Consider the following 21,532-nt stretch of genomic DNA (forward strand, 5'->3'; position numbering starts at 1 on the left):
CCCTTCAAACCCCCTGAAAGAGGAATGGCCCTTCTTGAGGCAGAAAGAGAGGAAGGGAAAGACCCCCTTCACCCAGACACCCTTCGGACAACTTCCCAATATTGAGCGCCAAGGGTAAAAGGTCCTGCTTTACTTATATTAAGGATTTTTGCTGAAACCTATGGTTGCAAATAAATGTACCTGGGATCTTCTGATGATGTCCATCCCAGCAGGTCTCACTCTGGCGAATTAACTTTATCTGGTTTCTCATCTGCAGCCTCTACGTATTGCTTATTTTACTGAAGCTGGGTTGTTCATTCTATTCTTATGGCTTTTAATAGCTATCTGCATATGTACGTATAGTGGTTCACATACTATATACCATACCGTAGTACATAAATGTGCGTATTTTGGGTGTCCATGTGTGCTGAGTAGAGCTATGCAGTACTTCAGATTCAGAGGAGGAAACGTGCTTTGGATGACAGCATCCGTCTCCAACTGCTTAAAGCAGCTTTTTCTTTCCCTGAGAAAAGAGCGCGCACGTGCTCCAAAGCACCTCTCTCTCTTTTGAATCCGGAGCCCTAGGTTCTACTCACTACTGTCAGTAGAAGGGCAGGATCTAAACTGACTATAATAAGCCAAGAGTATTCATGTTTCCTTCCACATCTAGAGCAAACTGCTGAATCGCACAGAATGCGCAGTGACACAGTTTGGCAACAGGAAGTGGCCCTCTTCCAGAGACACCTAGCTTGCCAAATGGAAAGATACAGAGATTTGGCTCAAGAGATTTCAGAATATCAGTCAAGCCTGGCACAGAAATAGATTGGGTCACTTCAACCAACTCTTTATAGGTCTTAAATAAATGTCAAACAGCATGAGCAGAAGCATAACAAGCATCAAATGCAATTACTGATGGCTGCAGCAATCTTTTTCCAAAGTCAGCTTCCCAAACTGGCCCCTCCAATGGGAGCTGCCAAGCAGTGTCTTCTGCATCCAACCTAGGCACCATCTCCAGGAGTTTATCGTATGTGACGGTTTCTAAAGCTCCTGAGGGGTCAAAAGAAGCCTTGGGGTCCTATCCTTCCCCTCTGTCTTTCCCAGCAAAGGGTATTCCACAATGTCCCTAAATCAGTTCTTAAGTTTATCTGAAATGGACCCAAAACAATCAGGCTCATCCCATGGCAACTTGAGATGACCAATGGCTTTTCTCTCAAGCAATCTGCCCAAGGAAAACAGGTTGCCCACTAGACAATGGTTAAAAACTTGTGCAGGTAAAGTGTCTTTAGGGAGGGTAACTATTCGTTAAGCTAGGTCAAACCCTTTTAAGCAGGGAGCTGTGACCTTATTTTTATATTTTTAATTAGTCTTCCTAAGCCATTTCCAAAGGAGTTTAAGATTGAAAAGCAACATGTACATGCAGTGCGGCTGAATTAAATCTTTGGTAAACCTGCAAGCTGTCCCACTGTTCCATTGCCTCGGTAAAATATGTTTTATTTCAGGCCAGTAAACATAGTTTCTTTTAGGTGGGATTGGGAGAAATTATTATTAAATATAAATGTACTGGTCAGTGACCGTAATACAATCAATTGAATTATTTAATATAAAACTGTCAGGAAAATAGAAGGAAAAAACTTGCTGCAAGAAAATTAACATAGCTTCTGAGGCATGAGTGTCTCCCCAACTCCAGGAGGTTTTGGTGGATGTAAACAAACGGGGTGGGGGGGCCATCTGTCACCCAAGGCCTTCCAGCAAATTTTACAGTCATCAGATGAGAGAATGGATTTCTTAAGGATTAAAACCAAAGAGTAGAAATAAATGGACAGTTCTCACAATTAAGATGAAAAATAACGGCATGTCTCAAATATCCTGCAGGCCTCTGAAGCAACCACGTTGGTTAGTTTGCTGGAGAGATGTCCCAATTACTGTTTGGCAAAGAAGTGGAAATGCCATCTGTTCTTATTTGCAAAAACTCTTAACTTTTCAAGGAGTGAAGAACTGATATTTTTACTTACCATTTTCAGTGCCTTATATAGAATGATATATAACGTGCCTTGTTGACTAACTAGAAACACACATATTCGTACTTAAATATAGCACTAACGCCACGCTGGTGTTATGCCACCTGCCTCTCGAAGTAGGACAGACAGCGGCATCCTTCTGGATTCCGCAAATGCAAAACCAGGAGCAATCAGTGATATCCACAGTTAGCTCAGCTTCATCCAAATCCTCCTGCCCGGGCCCAGAATTGTCATTCCGCCCTAAGTTTTACAGTCTCTGAAAGAAAGAGAAGCCAGCTTCTTGGGGTGTAACAGCAGGGTCTCGTAACTCAGTGTTGCATTTGGTACAACCCCACGAAGGCCTCCTGGCAACAGGAACAAAGGCTGCAGCTTCTGCTTTTTACTTTTACTTATTTATTCTTACAAGCTAGGTGTTACAACTGTCAAAAAGAAGACACAGAATACTAATAGAAATGCAAGTTTAAAAAGAGCATAGAAAAAATGGATAACAGAGATGATAATAGTGATTACAATAGGTTTTTTTTTCTTTAATTTATTTTACTTAGATGCTCACCAACTCCAAATCGACTCTGGGCAGCTCACAGCATAATGAAATAACTGATACACGATAAGAAAACATAGGAAGTAAGACACTAAACAAGGTGGCCAATCTGGTCAGCAATAACAGACACCTTATACACCCCGCAAGAGCTCCAGCCACCCTGGCCCAGAGCCTGGGGGAAGAGCCAGTCTTTGAGGCCCCCAGGAACGCCATCAGGGTGGGAGCCACCCAGACCGTGGGGGCACCTCATCCCAGAGGGCATGTGCTGCAATGGAGAAGACCTTCTTCTGGGACTGCTTAATTGAAGGAAATGGGAGTCTCTAACCCTGCTGGATCAAGTCAGCCGGGCCAATACCACAGGGAACAGGCAGTCCCTCAAGTAACCAGGCCCCATGCCAGGTGGGACTTTATAGGTCATAACCAGCACCTTGAAACTCACCTGGAAGCAAATTGGCAACCAGTGCTGCTTGCAAAGCAGGCTGTCACATAGGCATACCAAGCAATGCCCATCACTGCCTACCCCGCTGCATTCTGGACCAATTGAACCCCTTCCAAGTGGTCTTTAAGGGCAGCCCCACGCAGAGCATGTTGCAGTAATCAAGCTGTGAGGTGACTAGGATATGAACAACTGTCTGACAGACTTCTGGATCTAGGAAAGAGTGCAACTGGCACTTCACATGAAACCATGCAAAGGTCTTCTTGGCCATAGCTGCCACCTCCTCATTGAGCAGGAGCTGTGAGTCCAGGAAGTCCCCCAGATTGCACACCACTCTTGAATAGGAAGTGCTACCCCATCCAAGTTAAAGATGGAATATGCCCAGATCTAGAAGGCCCTAATATCCACAGCCACTCAGTCTTGGTAGGATTGAGTCAGAGATGGTTCCCCCTGTCCAAAGCTTCATGGCCTCCTGACACTGGGACAGGACTTTGACAGCCTCGCTTGGCCAGCCTGGGGTATACTGATGATACTGAACCTCAAACTGGCAGATAACCTCACCCAGAGGTTTCATGTAGAAGGTGAATAAAAGGGGAGGATCAAGCCCTGGGGCACCCCATTGCCAACACTGACTGGAACTGGCCATGAAGGAAGAGAACCACTGTAAAATGGTGCCCCCGATTCCCAGCCTCTCCAGTTGGTCCAGCATACTGTGACTGACAGTATCAAAAGCCACTGAGAGATCAAGAAATACAAGATAGATGCACCATCCCAATCCTGGCTCCACCACAGGTCATCGACAAGTATGACCAATGCTGTCCCCATGCTGAATCCCGGACTGAAACCGGGTCCAGATAATCTGCTTCCTCCAGGTTTCTCTGCAGCCGCAGTCCAAATACCTTCCCTGAAAAAGGAAAGGCTGGAGACAGGACAGTAACTGTCCAGAATTGTTGGGTCAAAAAACAACCTCTTCAGGTGTGCTGCTAATGAGGTGTGCCTGGCCTGGGGCTGGCTTCACTTCCAAAAAGGAAAAAAAAAGCCCAAAGCAGTCCCTATGCTTTTTGGCACACCGCGCTACAGAAGCTTTTTGCAACGGGGCGTTTTGGCTCCCTGTGGCTCTGGGTCTGCTTTGGGCTTCTTCTTCACAGCTGAAGCCCAGCCCAGCCCAGCCCAGCAGCCAGGCCGGGCAGGCCTCATCACCAGCGGGAGCCAGAAGACGGCGAAGGTCACCTGGGGCGGCGGAGCGCAGGGCGGCAGGGGTCTTGGGGGGCAGGGTGGCAAGGGCGGCTGAGGCTGGGACTGGGCTGCGGGTGCTGCGGCTTCCCGGGGCTTGGCAAGCAGCCCCAGAGTCACTTGGGCAGGGGGCAGGCTGGCCAAAAGGGCAGAGATGAGGGGGAGATAGGTGGGGGCAGGAGTTGGAGGCAGTCCCTTACCTCACTGCGGCTCGGGGCTGAGAGGGACCAAGCCTGGAATTGCTTGGATTGGGATGGGTCCTCAGCTAACAACCAGTAAAATTTGCTTAGCAAAGGCAAGGAGAGTTGCCCGGGACTGCAGTTGCTAAGCGATGCAGTCGCTGTTTACAACTGCATCGCTTAGCAACCAAAATTCCGGTCCCAACTGTGGTTGTAAGTTGAGGACTACCTGTACCATTACACCAGGTGGCCAAACTGACAGTGCAGAGAATCTGTCCATTTCCTCTAGAGTCACCGACTCAAAATCATCCCAGATCACACAAGACCAAGCACCAAGCACCTCAGGTAGACCTGCCCAGTCCAAGCAGATAGGAGCAGCTTTATCTGCCGGTTACTTAGAATATTCCTCACAGCAGCTGTGCAGATGATCCCCTGTCCACCCCCAGCAGGGACTGGGCCACTCTAAAGAGGGCCCCCAGGTACCTATTGCTGGCTGCAATACGGGCGGAGAAATATTGCTGCTTTGTCACCCTTACCATTATGAGGTAATCCCAAATATTGGCTCTTACCAGTGTGTGATCAGACTCGTTCTAGTCTTTCTCTAACAGTATTCTGGGCATCTCTTCTTGCACTTCATCTCAGGGAACCCCTCTGTAAACCAAAGTGCACCCTGGGGTTGGCGCAGGAGAAGCTACATAGGGGCCATACAGCCCAGGGCCCCAGCCACCCGCTCATTCCAGGCTGTGACTAAGGCCTCGGCCAATCCACCCACCAGATCCTCAGGAAAAACCAAATTCCCTCTGGAAATCCACACGGATCATCAGTCATCTAGAGTGGGTTGATCAAATCAGCCCTATCTCCTTGCAGTGGGAAGAGTGACACCAGTGAGCTGGAGGGCAGTCAGAGACTTATCTGTCTCTAGCATTAATGTCCTCCACTACCAGGTCAGGTCACAACCACCCCAAGACAAAAACCAGTAATTAAATAATAAAGTAAGGGTAGATATGTAATAAATCTCAGATATATACCATTAGGAACTTTAGTTAACCCAATCAGAATCTGTAAGAAGGAAAAAGATAAATAATAAACAGCGAATAATAAAGTATAGGTAGTCCTTGCTTAACAACCATTTGTTTAGTGATGGTTCAGATTTACGACAGTGCTGGGAAAACCGACTTACAACCTGCCGTCACACTTATGACCATTGCAGCATCCCCGCAGTCACATGATTACGGTTTGGGTGCCTGGAAACCAGTTCGCATTTATGACCATTGCAGCGTCCTGTGGTCACGTGGTCGCCATTTTTTACCATCCCAGCTGGCTTCTGGCAAGCAAAATTAATGGAGAACTCGGTGATTTGCTTAACCACCACCTGGTTTGCTTAATGCCCATGGTGATTTGCTTAACGATCGCCACAAAAAAGTTGTAAAGTCAGGTTGGATTTGCTTAATGACCACTTCTCTTAGCAACCGAAATTCCAGTCCCAATTGTAGTCATTAAGTGAGGACTAATAAATCAGTTTTAGAAGAAATACAACCTGGATGTTCCCTAGAGGCGAAGATAACTAGGCTTAGACTCTTATACTTCGGGCACATCGTCAGGAAAGACCGATCGCTTGAAAAGGTCATCATGTTTGGTAAAGTTGAGGGCTGGCGGAAAAGAGGGAGACCTTCAGTGCGATGGATTGATACAATTACCACAACAAGGGATGCAGACATTGGAACAGCCAGGCGCATGGCGCAAGACCAAGCAGTGTTTCGTTCTGTTGTACAGAGGGTCGCCATGAGTCGTAAATGACTCGATGGCCACTAACAACCACCACCACCTGTAGGAAAATATTGCAGAATAAGTTAAACTTAGATATAAACCCTAAAGCCCAAATTTCAGATATGGCACAATTCTGTGTATAAAACTGTAGCCTAAAAAGGCTTCTTTCCATGGCTTTCTGTCTCCAAGAGAGATCGACAGCCTCTCGTAAGGGCTTTACTAGCCTCCCATTCTGTAAAGTTTCAGGAATTTAGTTAGCCTGGAAGAAACTCTCTTGTTAATACTTGGTTTTCTCCACATATTTGATCCAGGGTCTCTTCACTCTGTTCCATTCTTTTTCTGTCTATCCAAAGCCAGTAATTTGAGGAAAAGTTCTCAGAATATCTAGGGGAGTATTTGAGGTCCTATTGAATCTCCCACTTTCAAAAAGATTTCGTTTCTTTTTCATTTTAAAATTGCCTCTTTAGTTTTGAAACATGTAGACTTTACAAGTAAGTCATGTAGTGGTTGTCTTCGTCACAGTATCCAGGAATTTATTCTATAGATTTTTTGAATTTCCAAACTTTCGTCCACATCAAGCTGCCTTCTCGGGCTCCCTTACCAAATTCTCCTGGTCTGCCCTGAAACTTCAGGGTGTTTCTACACAGCTCGACTCCCAGTCATTCTAGCTTGGCTTCCAGTTTCTTCAGTTTTCTCTGGTGAGATTTCTGAACCAGAGATACTTCTGAATCTTCCGTCTTTAATTCTTTAACCTCTTTCTTCTGAAATTCAACCTGGGTTGTGACTCTGCAATATCTATCATCTATTTTTTTCTGGAAAATACTGAAATTTCCTTGCATTTTCTGCTGTGATCGTTGAAATACTGTGACTTAGACCATCTCTGGTTTAAAGAGCTCTTGGAACTGCAGAAGACAACCCAAGGTATCTTGCTGGGATTCTTCCGTCTTAGAAAAGTCTTTTGCCTTCTTTTACTCACTTTTGAAAAATAATTCGGGCAGTCCTCGAGCTACAACCATTTGTTCAGCGACCATTCAACTTTATGACGGCACTGAACAAAGGGACTTACAGCCGGTTGCCAAGTGCCCCGTGATCACGTGATCGCCCTTCGCAGTCTTCCCTGCTGGCTTTCCCAGGGTGTCAGCCTGCCAAGAGGACTCCCACTCTTCTCTGGGGCGGGCTGAAGAAGCTCCATGCCAAAATCCAAGCAGGATCTTCAGCCCCACAGGAGAGGCTTCAGAAGGCTCTTGGCTCTGGGGCTGAAAATCCAAGAGGTCCTGGGGCACTCACGCACCCTCCCCACCTGGCAGCGCCTGGGGCTCGCAGCTTCCTGCTGGCTTCCCCATGACTCTATTGTGGTAAGCCAGCAGGAAGGTGCCTTGCCTAATGACCAGGGCATTCACTTAATGACGGCAACCAGGACTGCCGGGATTGCTGTCACTAAGTGATGCAGTCACATAATGTTTTGCCTAGCAACCACATTGCTTAGCAACAGAAGTTCCGGTCCCAACTGCGGTCGTAAGTCGAGGAGTACCTGTAAAGCAAATTGAACTGATCAGAGTAAAAGATTGATAAAGGATCATTGACACATAGGACAAGAATAGGAAACAATCAGTCCAGTATGAGAAATATACACAAAGGAAGTTCTAACTGAATTAGATAATTGGATGACTATGTAGTGATTTCTTACGTTAGATGCAGGTATATACAAAGAACATGGGAACTTCCCCACCCTCAGCATGGCAGGAAAACAGGGTGCCTTGGGTACCACAGTTACTATGCTACAATTACTCTACCGGAGTTACTCCAGTAGATCTCGGTTAATCCACCACACTTTAATTTTGGCTTTGCCTGACGCCAAACATTCCCCAACATAGAGGGGTATCCACAAGGTACACTGAGGTCAGAAAAGATGACGGCCATGATGCTGTGATCAAAGGTCCACCTGCCATGAACATAAAAAGCAGCAGAGCTTCAGTCCCACTGACATGACTGCCATCGTGACTTTTTAACCATCCCCTCCAGGCATTCCTGTCAACACATGAACTCAGATGATAAGCTCTCTTCCAACCACAATTCTTCTACCTGGCTGGTTGATCTAGAAGGGCTCAGGGCGAAGACAAGACAGTTGTCATATCTTAATAGTATTGGCCTTTTGTTGTTTTAGACATGTTGGGTTTTTAGTATTTTTGGCAACTTTGGGTGCTCTATAAATGGGATGTAAATTAGGTCAGGTCACAAAATCAAATAGTTGGAAGGGACCTCAGAGATCATCTAGTCAGGGTTCAGGGCAGGATCTGCTAAAAGGACTCTCAACCAAAGATGCAAAAGCTTTACTGTCTACAAAACTCCAAGCCACTTCCCACTTTCTGCAGCTCTAATTCATTCTCTTCCACAACAGCTGCTCTAGATGCTGCACACTTCTGTGATTTCTTAAGCCTAACAGAATCAGGATTTTTACAGATAACTCTAAGTGGAATAAATAAAAAATGCAAACATTTCTAAAAGCGCTGCTCACCAGAACTAATTTGCAATTACATTTCTTATCTCACTTCTAAACTGTAGAGATAAATCCACATATCATCACTACATCTGCTTCTCCTTGTTCACTCATACATCTTTCTTTGTTTTTACACAAGTAGGCTATTCGTTGAAAATCCTGCAGCGGTATACTCCACCGATTTTCCTACCTCCAGTGTTAATTTGATTTTTCTCTGTGAGAAAGATTATTGCTGTGATGAATCTATACCAAATTATCGTATCAGGAAGCACTCTTAAAGACTTCATTTGACCAACTTCCCAGGTAACCTGAAGGGAAATGCAGGTAGCTGCCCCTGAGATTATTGACTGAAAGGCAGCTACAATTCTTCTTCCTCAAAACTAGGAAGACTTCGCCAGGTCACATTGTACAAGCCAATGCCTGTGCAGGGCCGGACTGGCCAAGGCCATTAGTCAGCCCCTTTGGCTATACTTCCACTCTGCCCACCTGAAGCCTGAAAAGGGCCCACATTCACACAAACATGCCCAGGTGGCATGTCAGTTCACCCATCAGCACATTTCAAAATTCTGCGCAAACTTGCCAGCTGTGAAAAAGAAATGCGAGTCAGCAAACTGAAACTAGGCAGGCTTCAGCAAAGCACCCGAAGAGTCCCCAGGCTAAATGACCACCTTCTGCGGTGCCACACAGAGCCCCTAGGCTGCAGGCTGGCTTCTGCCCTGCAGCCACAGGGACAGCAGACAGAAATTGTTAGAATGGCAGCCATCCCAGACAGGTGTGGGAAGAGGCCTTGCCACAGCCCCTCTCTCTCCCCCAGGGCAGAGCAGCTGGAAGGGCTCTCTGCAGGGCACCTGGCAGCTGAACCCCGGCTCTCCAGCGGCAGCCATGCATCCTGGGCACACGGCCTTCCGCAGCTCCGAACGAGCGTCTTTCATTCAGCCTAGAACTGGGATGGTGGGAGGAGAGGGAAAAGTCCAGAGTCTCCTGCTCCGAAATCACATATTGGCTAACCTATCACTGAGGAAAGCCAAATTTCTAAACACTCTTACTGAGGAGTGACTCCTATTTAACTGAAAGACTTGCTGCTAAGTTAACAGAGGCACAGAAAGAACAGGTTTTGCACAATAATTTTCCTGTTTTATTTGTACTATAAACCACCATGAGCCAGTTCAACCTGGCAGTACACAAATACAATAATAAAATAATCAACCTAAACTTGCCTTCATAAACAGGTATAAAAATTATCTAATAATATACCAAGGGAAATTATACACGGCTGGTTCTGCAGCATTTAGAACAAAAAAGGCAGGTGAGGGGAAACTCTGTTAATAAGTTACAAATGTTAGACTGTCTATTTCCCAGAAAGAAAATCTATTTTGAATAGTAAATACATTTCAAGTAACTTCTGGAGAAGCTGGATTAGAACTGAACCATTTAATCACAGACTGCGTTCTCGTGATTCAGGGTTGCCTGATGGAAGAGGGAGAAAACCAGAGGTCTGCACCCACCTCTTTTATTATGCTGCAAATGGAGCCAGAACAGCCACCTTTCTGCTCACAGAAGACACAAACGGCAGGGGCCACCTGAGCAGGCGGCAGATCTGGGTCACCAGCTGCTTTTTGAAAATGGAGCCATTACGAATGTCTGCCCCAGAGGCCAAAATAACTTTGGGCTGTTTTATTACCCACCTCAGACTTTCCGAAACCAGATGAGATCACCTCACCTTGATTCAGAGAGTCTTGGTAGGTCCAAAACTAATGTCTGGATGCAGGAGTGGCTCAGGGCAAAAAACTGAGACTGAATGTTGGGGCAGTACTTAGTTGGAAGCATTTCCCAGTCAAGGAAATAAGCAGCTTGGCTCTCCAGAACTGAGTTGGGCTCCTTCTGATGGGTAAGCTGCATCACTCAAGAGTGGCAAAGAACAGTTCCCGTCACTTCAGGCCAGGGCGATCAGCCCCAGCAATGAGGGGCACCTTTCACCATCACTGTGGCCATCCCTAGGCAGAGACCTGTGAGCCCCACTTCCTTACTCTTGTCGTGCCTTCTGGATGAGGCTCCCTGCGTGCATGTAAAATGCTAACCGTCACGCACTGCTGCTGAGAGAGAGGCACCGCTGTCAATTTGCTCATGGGCAGAGGTTTTTTTGCACAAAGCCCTAAACCGCTGGGGAGCAGGAAAAGTAGAGGATGCCTCTTCCCATCTAGCACAATTGGCAAACAAAGCCCTCTGGGCCATGCCACAGCCTGCGGATCATCACTCAGCGTCCACCCAGAAAGGATGCACTCTGCGTGATGTCCACTCCCAAGAACAACCCCTACATTTGACTTTGCTGCAAATCAGGCTGGGGACACGGCTTGTCTCTGGACCCCTCAGAAGGGCAGCTGCATACCTTGGCCATTGGTCCAAGTCTCTGTTTTAATTGATCTTCCATGGTGGGTACTATCCAGAGAAGCAGATAGGCATAATATGCCATAGAAATTCAGACCAGCTCATTATTTCTTCCTGCCAAGCCTTTTCATGCAATCTATTTAGCCAGAGGACGTGGTGGCGCTGCGGGTTAAACCGCTGAGCTGCCGATCGGAAGGTCGGCGGTTCGAAACCGCGCGGCGGGGTGAGCTCCCGTTGCTAATCCCAGCTCCTGCTCACCTAGCAGTTCGAAAACATGCCAATGTGAGTAGATCAATAGGTACCGCTTCGGCGGGAAGGTAACGGCGTTCCGTGAGTCATGCTGGCCACATGACCCGGAAGTGTCTACGGACAACGGCGGCTCTAAGGCTTAGAAACGGAGATGAGCACCGCCCCCTAGAGTCGGACACGACTGGACTTTACGTCAAGGGAAACCTTTACCTTTACTATTTAGCCAGAAGTACCTAAAGTTGTTCCAATGATAATTCAATTGTTCGTACAGGAACTTATTCAAATCACTGCTGCAGCTTTCCATATTCAGTTCCATCAAGACTGCCTCTTCTAAAGACCCAAAGAAACCGAATCAGCTGAATTTCCCTTTCTCAGACCTACAGAATTAAAAGTTTGTACAAGTGGAACCCTTTGGAGAGAGACTGTCAGTGACGCAAAAGCATATTTAAATTAAGACTGTGTTGCACAGCTTTTACCTGGCTAGTTTACAAGAACGAAAGAGAAACAAAGAGCAGTTTAACTTTCTGCTGAAAATAAGGCCGTTTGATAGCACTGCTGGCATTTTTAACACTCTCTCACAGAGCTAGGAAAGGGCAAAATATGGACAGACTCCAGAATGAAGTCCACACAGTCCTCATCCACTTTCTGTGCAATTTGATTCCCCAAAGTCTACCTCCTGATCTACTACGCCATTTTGCCTAATTGGCTAAAACCTCTGCAGCTCAGTTTCTTACCTTGTATTAGGATGGGCATGAACTGCCCTAAGGAGGGATCCCTGGCTTCCATTAATGATCAGCCATCTACAAAACCAACGTGTCAGCCTGAAACATAGAAGATCTCCAGCAAGGGCCACCTCCACATGATAGGAGCTATGCTGATGCTAACCTACAGAGGATGGTGGGCAGGCATAAGCCAAGAATGGGAAACTTTGCCTACTCTGGGTCACCAGCCCTTGGGGCCCCATACACACAGGCCCTCCACTTGGAACTGGTTCGGCACCGGTTTGAAAACTGCCATTTCCCTATTTTTTGCATGGACACCAAAAAGGAAGACTTGCGTGGCACCCTTGCTTTCTGCTCTGCATGCTGCTGGTGTCTCCTGCAGCACTCCCGCTTCAGCACTACACATTATGTACTATTTCTGAAATTAACAGGCCAAATCTTAGGATTTTTTAGAACTTTATTGTTATTGTCTATTTTGAGTGTAAGAATGCTGATATGGCACATCAAGCACTAGCTGGTCTACTTTTAGAAGACCTACATGGAAACTGCAAGCCACTGGAAACGGAGTATTAATCTCATAGGGCAAAAACAGAGAGCAAGGAGTAAGTGTCTATTCTCTGAAAAAGCAACTCACTGCATTAGGAAATCAGGGTATAATGATACATTGACTAATATTTGCTTTCTGTTTTTTACAGTTTTCAGCCACTAAATGTTTGGTGGTCTTTCTCCACCCCTTCCTGATATCTTTCAGGAGAGATGCCTTTTAATTGCCCTTACGTGTTATATTAAATGGTTAAAATCTAAAAACATAACTGTGACCATAAAACATAATTTGCTTTTGGATGTCACCCTCCACCTAAGTGTAAATGTGAAAAATATTTCATGGATAAAACGTTCCAAGTGTACTGAGTGGTCAGAACAAGCGATTTCAATGTTGGACAGATCACTTCTACTCTTCCAGGTTTTGATCATTTCGAACATAGTCAGAAGGATTTAAGCAGATTCCATGTATGCAGGACTGAAAGCTGCCATCCCTCATCACTACTTATTTCCTATCTTAAATACTTCTGGTTTATTCAAAACCATGTAGACAGAATATTCAGATATAACTTCATCTAAATATTGCAGTCTGAAGCCCTGCATGTTTATCAGAATCCATTTCCCATGAGCTTCTGAGAGGCTTCCTCCCAAGTAAGTGTGCAGAGAATCATAGACTTATGCTGTACCCACTTTATATTTTGTGTAGCTGTACAATGAAAACCTTTAACCCGAACAAAATTTTATTAACATGGCAATTAATTCAACGGCAGTGTGGTCCTAGAGCAGTTGTGGTCTGCCAGACACTCCAGTGAGTCTTAAGCCACCTAAAGGAGAGGATGTGAATGGACAACCATGAGGGTCAGCTGTCCTCTCCCCAGGGGAAAGTTCCAAAATCAGAACACTATCACAAGAAGTCCCCACTGCTGATGACTCTTCTGCAGACCAGCGCCAGAGCAGGAAGCACCAGCAGGGCCTTCCCAACTCGTTTTATGGTATTACCAGATGAAAAGAACTTTCCTGGGCCTGTACTGTTCCTATTCCTTTTCTCAATAAATCCAAGCCAACGTGGTTTCCTGGAAAAGCAGAGGACTGCCAGCTAGAGATGCTAACAGACATCGGTCCATCTGGATTCTGGCACACAAGAACTCTCATCTCCTGGAGCACATCTCACACTGAAGAGAGAGACCTGCCCTTGGGGACCGCAGGGAGCATCTCTGCTTAGCCACCACAGCTCGTTACTTCCTTCAAAATAGAAAGCAATGCAAGACAAACACTGGCATCTCACAGTTACACAGTTTTAAATGAATACCAGTCAACCTTGAAATGACGCCAGATATTCTAAAGGAGATAAACCGAAGGAACTGTCTCTGCTCTCGGTCATGTCGGTGGGGTTGTCCACCGGCACCCACCGGGGAGCCAGTCGCTCCCAGGGACGCTGGTTCGGCGTTGCCGAGTCTGCTGCGTTGCGCCCCGCCGGCCAGATCTCGCCGTTTCCCCCTAGACCCGCCTCTGCCTTTCGCGAGCAGCAGGGCTTCCCAAGCGCTCTTCTGCGTCGAGGGGCGCGTAAGCGGGTCGGGGCCCACAATGCGGAAGGCCCCACGGCTGGCTTCTGCCCTTCGGGGCCGTTGTTTCCTGACGCCACTAAATCACGGGCTGGCCCTCAGGTCTGCCGGCGTCAACTGCAGCCATTAGCCAGACCTGAGTCGCGACGGAGATTTCCCAACCATCCGAGCCTCCCAGGCCGTTCCCCGGCCTCCTCCACAGCCCGGGAGGAGGACGAAGCCCCCGGTGCCCCCGGAGGTTGTCCTTACCCGGGGCAGCCGGTCAGCAGACGGCGCCCCGCAGGCCCCCCTCCGCCCACAGGGGGCTTCGTCGCTGAACGCGCCCCGCAGCCCCCCGCCGAGGCCAGCGGAGACCAGCCCCTTCGGGCTCCTCTCGAGCCGCCGCGCCCAGCCGCCGCGCCCCTGCAGGTGCGATCTTGCGGCCGGCAGCCATTGGCTCTGCGCACCGAGAGCGCCGCCGCCGCCGCCGCCCGCCAGCCGGATGCCGCCCCGGCTCTCCGGCCGCCCGGCGCTGGGCAGCGGGCGAGAGCGGGGCGGCGGCGCGGCTCCCCCTCCCCGCTGCCTCCCTCCGCGGGGCCGGCGGGTCGCCCCGGGGCGCAGCCTGCCGCACCTTCCCGCAGGAGGGCAGCCCCGCCCGTCGGCTTCCGGAGAGCGCCGCGGCGGCGGCGGCGGCGACACATGGCCGGAGGCGCGCGCTCCGCCGCCGGAGCGGGGCCGAGCGGGACCGGCGGCGGGGCCATCGCGCTGCCTCGGCGGCGGGGGAGCGAGCCGGGGCCGCGCTCCCCGGGCAGGACCCGCTCCCGGCGCCGGGGGGAGGCGACCCGCGCTGGCACTTACCTGCTGGCGGCGGGGCGGGCAGGCGCTGCCGCGGCGCTTGGGCGCAGCCAGGGCTCCCATCGGCGGCCTGCGCTCCGGCAACGGCCCGCCAGGCGGGAAGCAGGGAGCCGCCGCCGGCTGCCCGCGCCCAGGGGGGACCGGCGGGCGGGCGGGCGGGCGTCTTCTCGCTGCCTGCAGCGCACGGCGGAGCCGGCCACGCTCCGGAGCCTCGGGCTGAGGGGGGCGGACGGGCGGGCGGGCGGGCGCGCCGCAGAGGCTCCGCGCCCCGCATTGGTCGCCCGGCGCCGGACCGGCGTCGGCGCTCGCCAATGGCGCGGCGCGTCGGGGAAGGGGGCGCGGCCGCGCGCGCGGGAGCCCCGGTTCCCGGCATGGGCGCTGGGCTGCTGCCACGTGGTGGCGGCCGCGCAATGCCAGGCGTGCGCCGTTACGCAACCCCTGGGCGCGCACGCTGCGGGGGCCGAGCCGGGCCGGGGGTCTCGGCTCCTCCTGGACCGGGGTGGCGCCGCTCCTGCCGCCTCTGCCCCGCGGGCGTCGCGAAGGCGCGCGTGAGGGTGGCTGGGCGACGGGGAGGGTCGGGCGAAGCCAGCGGGGCAGCTAAGGGGGGGGGGACTTCAGGGCCCCCCAGCCTGGTGGGGTCGCCCGCCTTCCTCGCGTAGGCCCGTCAGCGCAGCGCCTTCTTTTTCCAGGACGTTGAGATGACCGTGGCCATCTCTTCCGTAGTTCACGCGCTGCAGGACAATCACGGCTCTTGGGGGCACCTTGCAGAAATAAATACGCTGAAAGCCGTCAAGCCAGGGGACTCTCCTGACCACAGGCTGGGAAGATGAGTGGCCCAGAAGTGGCGGGAGAGTTTCAGGGGCGAGCAGCTGTTGGCTGAAGTCAACCGACCTGTGGCCCTGGCGGCTCCGCAGAACGCTTGAGAACTGTCCTTCCCCAGCTGGAGCAGGAGGGCTGCCTTGGCAGCCAGACACCGAAAAACATAAAACCGTAATGCCTGCAGCAGCTGTGTAGCTGCTTAATGACATAATGCGTTTCTGGTGCAGCATCCTTGCTACAAGAAGTCATGGCTCCCTGTGGTGCAGAACAGCTGTCTTCTTCTGTGCTGACCAGATCCAGTAGGCACAGGTTAACCACAGATCAACCCAGAAATGATCAGAATGGCTTGCACACCTCCAAGCCCTTTTCATTCAACCTCTTTCCGGCGTTGTCAGTGGTAGCCTTCTGATATCTGATCGTTTTCTCTCTTCCTGACCAAATTTGGGGATGGATCAAAAAACATCCTCTCCTATGCTGGCCAAGCAGATATCTCCTGCTATTCAATTACCTCCGTGTATTAATCACCTATTGGTATAGCTCTCTAAGCAATGTGAAAACCACTGGGTTGTACAAAACTTAGAACATAACTGAAGGAATACAATGGAACCTCAGCGATTGCCACATCGCTGTAGAGAAGGAATATGTTTTGTCCAGCAAATGACTTGCTGGCTGCCGGAATGCTCCTTGGGCAGGCTTGGAGGGACAAGTGAGGGCGCAGCGATTCTTCACCTGGGAAAGAGTGGGCCCCTGCTCCCAGATCACACCTGGGGCAGGGCAGTGGCAAGGCCCAGTCCAGGGAGTTCCAGCAGGTGGGTGCCTGGGGCTTTAGCCAGTGATGGGATTTAGAGGCAGTATCTGCTGGGACAGAAGGAGCCTGCTGCTTTCAGGGAGACAGGTGGAGCTAAAGAGGGTGAAATGCAAGTGATGCCTGAAGGGTGGCTTGGCAGCCAAAAGAACGGTGAGGGTTTCTCAAGCAGCTGACCAGCAGTGCTGAAAACAGGAAGACTAAGTTGGTCGCCAAGACTTTTCATTACTTGTTTCTTAAATTCAGGAAGACTAGGCAGCCTGGGGCGACGTTGGGATTTCTACCAAGATGCCTTCAGTTAAATGCCAGTTTGGATTTAGGGAGTGTTCCATTGACGGTAGAAGCACCTTGCAAGGTCCCTGGTTTGATCTGGATCTCAGGTATTTCAGGCCTCAAAAAGTAGCCGTAATGGAAGAGAGAATGATAAAATAAGGATTAATAATGAAACCAGCAGAGCCAGTTCAGTCACCCGGACTCCTCATGCAGGAAGCACAGACTTCCTAAGAGTGAGGCCATGGTAGAAGTTTATGAAATTAGGCGTAATCTGAATGGAAAGAGAGGGGTCTCCTCGGAAACTTCCCACTGGGCCAGACAGGCTTCACTTTTGCTGTGACAGAGTGGTGAGCGCTTAATTCTTAAATACAGTGCGTTGTTTGATTTAGTCTTTAATTATAATTCTGTATTTCATCAGTTGGTGGTGGTTGTTAACTGCTGTGGACAGCATTTCAAGTGCAAAGGCAGGATATAAATTTAGCAAATAAATAGAACAAAGAAAACGAAAACCCTTTCACTGGACTTGAGGAGCAGGCATGGATGAGAGCCCAAGTAAAGCCTTTTAGCCAGTGCCTAATTGAAGCATGGCATTTATTGCCAGGAAAAGGTGATGAGATCCACAGGCTTTGGAAGGTAGCTTAGAGGAGACTAGAGGACATCATGGAGGAGAAGGAGGTGGGGAGGCTACCATGGGGCTGAACCCTAATCGGATGTTTTGGGAATCTACCTTGCAATTTCCATAGCTTTAAAAGGACACTTTTCAAGCAGAGTTTACCATTTAAGAAAGAATGATCAGCATATTATATGAACAGGATAAAAGAGGCTTTCAGCACTGAGAGAAGTATATGAAGTTCTTGAAATATGCACATTTGGGGAGTGCCACTATTTCAGTGACACCTATTCTTCCTTACTGAGGTTGCATTTAATTATCCCCCCAAATTTAAGTTTTCAAAGCTGGGATGTGGGCTCAAGGGGTTGTTAGGTACCTATTATGGTTCTAATTCAGCCACTGTGAATACATGATTCCTGTTCCAAGTGTGGCACATGTGAACTGAGTATGTCTGACTAATCTTGCTTGATTATTAGCCTGGTATGTTCTTTTCGCAACTCGCCATTCATAATTTAATCAGCCTCTCATCTTCCGTTAGTCATTTTTGTTCTAAAAACTAAACAGGCTCATAATCTTGTAAGTCTTTCCTCACAGAAGGTATTTAACCTCCTCTCTCTATTTTTCAGAGCTTTTTTTCAACAATTTCTCTCTACCATTTGAAAATGCAGCAGCAAAGCTGAATTTATCTTTGTGTGCTGAGGGAGGACCCCCAGAAATGAAACCGTATTTGTGTCAGATTAATTTGTATTCCAGCAGCCTTCCACATCCTCCCCAGTTGGCAGTGCCTATTGGCTCTGGCATCTTTTGTTTCTGTGCCCCTCCTTCCTTTCTTCCGCTCCCCCTCTCTTTTCCAGTCTGCCCCCTGACCTTTCCGAGGCAGCGTTAAGACAGGCCTGCCTTCCAGGTGCCAAGGGCCAGCACCTACACTCGGCCATCCTAGCTGAGGCTCAGCCCTGGCAAAGCCTGGAGCGCCTCCTAAGCCTGGGGCCTGGGACCTGATGCAATGATTCCCAGCAGAAATGGTCAGTCTAGGGAAGATGCATTCCGAGAAGTGCCTGCAGAGTTTCCATGGTAACTTCTCTTCGGGAGCAGTAGCAGATACAATCCCACAGTTCTGGTCAGCGTTTGGCATCATTTGCCCACCCTCTCATGGTGAAAGAGTGGCGGTACAGAAGGCATGCAAAATCAGCAAGGAAGCCACAAATGAAGGTTTTCCTGGGATGCCCGTAGGTGCGGATTCAGGCATAATTGCCGGCCAAGGGATGTTGCCCAAGTCCTGGCCCAGTGCCCAGAGTCTGTGTGGGCCTGGATGGGGTGGAATAGATTTGGGCTCAGTCCTGGCAAGACCAAGTGGCTGTGCTTCTCTGAGTGCCCCGTTCAGGGAGGTTCCATCATCAACTCCCAGTGAGGTTGCACTGGGAGTTTGATTTCAGCTCTTTTCTTTTGCTCTGCATTGTCCCTTTTTTCTTCTTGTATAATAAGCAATGTTTTTAAAAAAGAGGGCTAGCAAGATGAGTGGATGATTTTAGACCAAATCTGTAACCAAAGAGAATAAAACTGAAGGCTGCGGTGGCAATAATGTAGAGAAGGGGAAAGGGATTTAATTTGGCAGCAAAGAGAGAAAGAAGAGGATGGGTGACGCCTAATGCCAGAGCAGAGCAAGTTTGGAAGGAAAGCTGAAGTTGCGTCCAAAGAAATGGGACCTCTGGGTTTTATCAGCAAGAAGACTATGAAGAACCCTCTTCTTCCAGGCCAGGCCAATGGCTACTAAATACCATATTTGCTAAGCAGTTGGCACCTCTGCATTCAGAAGCACTGGCTTGGGGTGAGAATGACAAAAACGTGTGTTGTGACATTGTGTAGAGGCAGAGGAAATGGCCTTGAAGAACGGGAGGAAGAGCCACTACAGTCAGATAAGAGGGGCTTGAGCCTGGGCCATGAAAATGATGCGAGAAAATGTCTCAGGCCTCTCCCCAGTTCATAAGAAGATAGTGAGGCACATTCAGACTTGCAAATTCTCACTATACTGTAGCTGTCACAATATTAAAATATATTGTACTTATAACTGCTGTGAAGACTATCAGAAGCTACTTCCTTATATATTTATTTTCTTTCTTTTCTACTTTTCTTTAACCTTTTTTCTTTTCTTGCACTTTCTGCTTTTTCTTTGATTTCCTTCTTTTCCCCTTGTCTTTCTTACTTTCTTATTTGATATTAGTTTGTGGTATTTTTTAATCTTTTTGTTTAAAAGCTTTAATAAAAATTATTTTAAAAAGCTATAGCTGTTACAATAAAAGTAATCCTGGCCTATATGGCATTGGTTTGTTAGTCTGGCCTACCTTATTGGGCTGACACCTTGGGATGGAAATCCCACCCTTTGTCTACTTGTGTGGAAGGTTGTGACAGTAGTACCAAGGCACTACTTGTGAGCTGTGATTTACTCATTTCATCCCATAAGCTCCACATCACAGCAATGGGATCATTGCCTCTGGAACCCATTTTTCCTCCCCAGGCCAGTGTACAAGTTTCAGTTGTGTGAATGAGCATAAAAGCCCATTCCTTTCCCCCTCGATCCACAGACAATGTAATCATTGTTCACCAGGCTGTAGTTCATCTAATTCTTGCAGCTGGTGCCCCACAACTAACAATGACCATTTATCCTCTGGGAATATAATTTACAGGGATTATCTTTAAATCAGATACCAAAAGTTAACTGACCTTATTCTATAGTCCTTTAACCCAAATGCGCTGTCACCATATACTATACTGTATGTGGAAAGAAATCAAAAACCCTCCTTCTACATCTCGGACACATATTTGGAAGTGTTCTAAGTATCTTGACTGACACATTGTACCATACATACTGTACATTATCGTACAGTTTGCATCTTATCCTGTTTCCCACATGCGTCAATTGAATCTCTAATTATGCCTGGCTGCTTATTTCTTTTCTTCTGATGCTTGGGTAAACTACAGAGAATTCTCCAGCTGTTCTCCTCCAAGGAGAAGGGTCATAAAAGTCACGGTGCCCACAAATGTATCCTCAAAGGCCCACTCCTTTTTTACATTCGCATGGTTGTAGCCACCATCTTGACTTTTCTGACCCCCATGACGACCTGCCAAAAACAGATTCCTCCTGAATGTGCCACATCTTGTGCCGTAGTTGCTGGGATGCCAGCATGCTGAGACAGGCAGGCATCTTCTCCGTTGCTGCTGCTGCTGCTGGCTGTGGAGAGAGGCTCAAGGGCAGTTCCGCTTCTATAGCAAGTTCACCGCATACATTTTAGAGCCTGCCCTGGGCTCGCCATGCATACAATGCCTAAACATGTTCATCTGATATGCAAATTTAATATTTTTATGCTGCAGTGGAATTTAGAGTTCAGTGAGCATTTGCTTAGGAAAGAAAGATACAAACCTTACCATTGCCTGGACATGTGATGGGCTGGATGAGACCCAACAAACTGAAGCTGGATCCAGAGAAGTACTGCAGATAGGTGTTCCTCAGGACCAGGACGGACTTCCCCTCTGAAGAACTGGGGTGTAGCTTCAGGGTTCTCCCTGATTCCCCCAGTCTTTAGAGATGCCAATGGCCTCCAAGGCCTGAAGAGCCTGGGCCCAATTTCAGCCGGTCTGCCAGCTCAGCCCCTCCTGGGACCCGGATCGCCTGCCTTCCCTGATCCATGTCCTAAGAGCCCCTCAATTGTGTTACCCTGTGCAGGGCTAGCTTTGAAAACAGCTGTCCAATTGTTGAGTGGGGTGGCTAGAAACAACCACATGACCTCAGTTCTGAAAATGCAGCACTGTTTGCCTGGGAGCTGCTGAACTGTCCCACATCAGCTGTTGTCTTTAGCCTGAATGGCTTTGGACCCAGTAGGAGAAGAATTGCCTTCCCTGCGGCCTCCATCTCCTACAGGAAGATCAGCCGGGGAAGCCTGAGTCTTCATGGGGCTGGTCCGCAGCAGAGTAGCCGGGGGCCTGGTCTTCTCGGAGGCAGGCAGCACTGTGGCTACGGCCCTGTTTTCTGGGGACATTCACCATACGGCTTCCTTTGGAAAACAGTTGGCAATATGCCAGTTCACCCAG

At 48.8% G+C, this 21,532-nt stretch overlaps 2 protein-coding genes across 2 annotated transcripts in view; one reads left to right on the top strand and one right to left on the bottom strand.

Moving 5' to 3' along the window:
* The window catches only part of GNAZ (G protein subunit alpha z), a 71,215-nt gene extending 56,080 nt beyond the window's left edge, over window positions 1-15,135 (bottom strand). The window contains exon 1 of the mRNA XM_063315310.1: window positions 14,946-15,135. The gene's annotated coding sequence lies outside the window, so the exon portion shown is untranslated. The remainder of the gene's footprint in view (window positions 1-14,945) is intronic.
* RSPH14 (radial spoke head 14 homolog) overlaps window positions 1-21,532 on the top strand; it is a 92,337-nt gene that overhangs the window by 63,492 nt on the left and 7,313 nt on the right. The window lies entirely within an intron of this gene.

The sequence above is a fragment of the Candoia aspera genome, chromosome 15 (assembly GCF_035149785.1).
Source record: "Candoia aspera isolate rCanAsp1 chromosome 15, rCanAsp1.hap2, whole genome shotgun sequence".
Classification (NCBI taxonomy): Eukaryota; Metazoa; Chordata; class Lepidosauria; order Squamata; family Boidae; genus Candoia; species Candoia aspera.